This window comes from Meles meles, chromosome 18 (assembly GCF_922984935.1).
Source record: "Meles meles chromosome 18, mMelMel3.1 paternal haplotype, whole genome shotgun sequence".
Taxonomy (NCBI): Eukaryota; Metazoa; Chordata; class Mammalia; order Carnivora; family Mustelidae; genus Meles; species Meles meles.
In genome coordinates, this window is record NC_060083.1 from 24,871,326 (window position 1) to 24,876,382 (window position 5,057).

Sequence of the window (5,057 nt, forward strand, 5' to 3'; positions counted from 1 at the left end):
GGAACACAGAGCAGGGCCCCCAATCCAGTCAGTAAAGGGATTCGATATGGAGGTGGCTTGAACTGAATGTTGAAATGGCAATCGGGGAAAGAGCATTCAAGACAAAAGGAGCCAAATGTGCCAAGCCAGGTATAGAGTTCTCTCCATTGAGTCTCTCAGGTCATTTGTCCAGATTCTTCTAAACCTTGACTGTGGCTACACGTATCCTCTACTCTCCCTGCTATCATGATCTCCATCTCTATTCTATATCTACAGCTGTATTCCTGTGAACAGCTTGCTCACCGGTTCACTGTAGTGTATTGCACACATCTGCCAGTGTGGGCTTTCTAAATTGCAACTCTAAGTCTGTTGCTACCCTGTGCACAACTTTTAACAGTCTCCAGATGTTAAAATTCCCAGTTTAGTTCACAGCATAAAATGGGCCTACAGTCTCCTCTTAGCTGCTCCTACATGAATAGTGTATTTCTTCTTTCTGGAAAACTTTTCCGGATTTCGGACTCAAATGTCTCCCCTTTTTGACCAACCATCACTCCCTCTCTGCATCCACAGGACTGTGTCCATATTATTTCCATCACAGTTCCTACCCATTGTCCTATAATCTTTCATTTTATAGGTCTGCGTTCCACGATAGAGCTTCTCAAAGGCCAAGGATCTAGTGTAGGAGGCACTACATAAATCTTTTATGAGGATGGCTAACATTTATTCAGGGCCTTTATTTTTATTTTTTTTTTTTTATTTGACAGAGAGAGAGATCACAAGTAGGCAGAGAGGCAGGCAGAGAGAGAGGAGGAAGCAGGCTCCCTGCGGAGCAGAGAGCCCGATGCGGGGCTCGATCCCAGGACCCTGAGATCATGACCTGAGCCGAAGGCAGCGGCTTAATCCACTGAGCCACCCAGGCGCCCCCACTAGCTGCCTTTATATGGATCATCTCATTGAATCCTCTTAACAACCTTATAGGTTGTATTTTACACCTATCTCCATTTTACAGGTGAAGCTCAGAGAGGTTAAGTTATTGATCCAGAGACACACAGCTGCTGAGTGGGGGGCTGGCATTCAAATCCTGGAAGGAACAGAATTCTGTGGTCACTGCGTTATAACCTCAGACTTCTGGAATAGGCATGGAGGGGGACAGGAGGTTGGGGGAGGATGTTAAAAATAGACATCAAGAAAAATATATATCAGTCAGCCCTGGGTTTTGATCTTACATGAAGTGCTCGCTTCGGCAGCACATATACTAAAATTGATCTTACATGAATAATATGCCTCTTCCGGATCTACTTCACACACCCCTGGGCCTGCTCTGGGAAGGGAAGGGGAGCAAAGGCACCTTCCCCGCTGTGACTCATTGTGACCCTGGCTTAGTCACAGCGTGTTACCTACCACAAGCCAGCAGCAGAAGCCACCCCAGTGTGAATTCTGGCCTTTTGGGTAAGAGAAGTGCCTGTTCTTCCCTTCTCCAGGTTGGAGGAGCTTTGAAATGGGGCCTCACTCAGAGACTGCTTGTGGGTTCTGATAGGAAACGTACTTTAAAAGAAGAAAAGGGAAAGAAAAAGAGGAAAGAAGGAAAAGAAGGGAGGGAGGAAACGTCATAAATAAGCTGGATAATTAAGAAGGAGATTGGCAAGGAGGGGAGACCTAGACCCAAGGGATATTCGCGGGTGGTGTTTCTTGGAGCATAGAAAGAACAACATGGTAGGAACAGGATTGGCCTAGGGACGAAGGGAAGACAAACCCGTCCTGCCCCTCCCTCCTTTGTCTTCTCTTCGCCCCTTCATACATTCAGGATTTGCAGCTATAATGGTGGCTTTTGCCCCCTGATAATCTTGTGATCAACCCTACAAAGAATGTGGCCTTCCTGGGGTGCCTGGATGGCTCAGCTAGATCAGAGTCTTATTCTTTTTAAAATTTTATTTATTTATTTATTTGTTTGTTTGTTTATTTGACAGAGAGTACAGGCAGGGGACTGACAGAGGGAGAAGAAGAAGCAGGCTTCCTGCTGAGTGGGGGGCCAAACATGGGACTTGATTCCAGGGCCCTGAGATCATGACCCTACCTGAAGGCAGATGCTTAACTGACTGAGCCACCTGGGTGCCCCAAGCATCTGACTCTTGATCTCAGCTCAGGTCTTGATGATCTCAGGGTCTTGAGTTCAAGTCCTAAGTTGGGCTCCACACTGGGAGTGGAGCCTATTTTTTTTTCTTTTTTAAACATTTTATTTATTTATTTGTCACAGAGAGATATCACAAGTAGGCAGAGAGGCAGGCAGAGAGAGAGGGGGAAGCAGGCTCCCTGCTGAGCAGAGAGCCCGATGTGGGGCTTGATCCAGGACCCTGAGATCATGACCTGAGCCACTTAACCCACTGAGTCATTCAGGTGGCCCCTACTTTCTTTCTTTTCTTTTCTTTTCTTTTTTTAAGATTTTACTTATGTATTTGACAGCGAGAGGGGGAACACAAGCAGGGGAAGCAGGAGAGCCCAATGCAGGGCTCAATTATAGGATCCTGGGATCAAGACCTGAGCCGAAGGCAGACGCTTAACGACTGAGCCACCCAGGCACCCGACATAGAGCCTACTTTAAGACAAAACAAAACAAAACTGTGCAGAGGCAGACACTAGGGGAAAGCTCTGGAGAAAAGTGAAACGACTCCAAGAAGGGTCTTGGGGAGGAGAGCATGCTGGGAACCAAGGCAGGAGGCTGGACCTTCCCAGAAAAGTCAGCAAGATGTTCCCAGGGGTGACATGCTATAGGACTGCTGAGAATGGGTTGTCTGCTTTGCTGCGAGGTATATGCTGCTCACTGCCTCATCCTTCGGGAACACTGCTCACACAGACACCCTTGCAGGAAGGCACCCAAGAGAAGGTGTCAGCTTCCTCACCTCTGTTCTCTGGGAGCTGAGAAAGTCAAGAGCATCTGAAGAAGGTTAAGATGCATGTGTGCCCCACCTCCCCCAGCTCACCCCTCTCTGGCTCCGCTGATTCTTCTTCCTCATCCTCTGACAAGCCTCCATACTTTGCACTTGCCCTTCCCTCTGCAGGCTCCCCATGGTCACATTGGAACGAAGGAATGGAGAGTCCGGGGAGGGGTGGGGCCGGGATGCTCTCGTCCAGAGCCTGAATTAGCCTCCTATGATTGGCAGGTATCTCCCCAGGGGGTCCTGGACTTCCTGCAAGATGTGAGCTGGGGGTGCAAACCATTCTCCATTACCTCTCAAAGGACAGGGGTCTGCAGGTCCATGTGGGTTATGTCTGTGACGTCACTGGCAACACATTCTAATTGGCCAGAGAAAGAAATGTTGGCCAGTTGTAGAGCTGGTAATTGCACTCAGCATAATGCTTATCTTATCTGTTGGCTTCTCGCAGCCACTGTTGCTGTTGCTACAGATAGAGAGGACAAATTATCTTGGTGTTTTTATTTTTCTGTAATTGGTTGCCTGGAGGGGGGTGTCAGGGGGGAGTGTCAAATCTAGTTGTGTGCACAGGACTGCGTCAAGACCAAGAGAGTCACACATTCATCAGAAACTTCTGCTCCGCAGGTATCTTGACCCCAAATTAAATTTCTTCTGGACTTTAACGCCTTCACGCAGGGACGCCTGGGTGGCACCTTCAGCTCAGGTCATGATCTCAGGGTCCTCGGATGGAGTCCCCGCATCAGGTTCCCTGCTTAGTGGGGAACCTGCTTCTTCCTCACCCTCTGTTTGCCACTCTGCCTGCTTGTGATCTCTCTGTCAAATCAATAAATAAAAATCTTTAAAAACTAAACTAAACTAAAAATAAAGCCTTCACTTGCCATTCCTTCTGCTCGCAACGCCTCTCCCACTTGGGAAATCTCTTAGCCATCTGTCGAGGGGTTCCGTGGAGGCAGCCTGCAACACTCATTCCCTTTCTTCCGGGGGCAACACTGCTGATCTTTCAGGAAACCCTCGGCGCCCCACTCTTCAGCAGCGAGGAAGGTGTGGTTCGTGCTGTTTCTGCCCTGGGGGTGGGGTCAGGGCTCAGGCACAGGACCCTGGCCTGGCAGGAACGTGTCAGAAGATGTTCTTCTCCCTAACTACAAGGACAGAATCTGGGGAGAGCACTTCCTTCAAGCTGGTCCACCGTGAGTCGGTGCTGAGACTTTCGGCAGACTGGGAAAGATGCTTTTTCTCTGCCTCCTACACCAACGCAGCAGAATGAACGGCCACGGCTGCTGGTGGCCGTGGCTGCCTTGCCACGAGCAGAGAGCGTGGCTGACAGTGGAGCCCCCCGAGCAAGGCTGAGCCAAGAGATGGCTCTGGACATGTTTCCTGACAGTGTCATTCAGGTGCCTAGAAGCAGCCCTGCCCTGGGACTGTTAGGTCGCTGACGCTAATGAAGGCTTTTCTGCCCAAGCCAATTTAGGAGATAGTTGCCACTTGCAACAGCATTTGGAAACTGTCCTTTGGGACCTGTGCCCTAAGTCGTCTTCTCTGTGAAGAGTTTGTGACCCTTCTCCCTGACCTGAGCCAGTCACTAGTTGGCGTGCCCCGTGGGGCCGGCATTTCCCACACCGGGCTGTGTCTGTCCGCCGGGCTGGGATGAGGACCACCAGGCAGCAGCTGGATGTCTTCCCCTGGCCCACAGCCCTGGGCCAGGCTGAGCAGCCCTGCCAGAGATCGTCAATGGGGGAGCAAGTCCAGGGGAGGCTCAGTCGTTAAGCATCTGCCTTCAGCTCGGGTCATGATCCCAGGATCCTGGGATTGAGTCCCACATGGGGCTCCCTGCTCAGTGGGGAGTCTTGCTTCTCCCTCTCCCTCTGCTCCTCCCCCATTTTATGCTCTCTCCCCCACCCACCCTCTGCCCCCCACCCCGTTCATGCTTGTTTTCCTCCAATAAATAAATAAAATCTTTTTTTAAAAAAGTAAGTAAGAAAGCCCATGTTGCAGCTACTGGATACTTCCGCTTTCCCTCAGGGAAGGAGCCCTGCCTCCTTCCTTCTGTGGACAAGGCAAATATTCTAACACCATCCTAATTCTAATACAGGACCACTGGCTACCTTTCAGGGGTCCTCTCCCTCTCTGACATTCATGAGCAGACCGGCG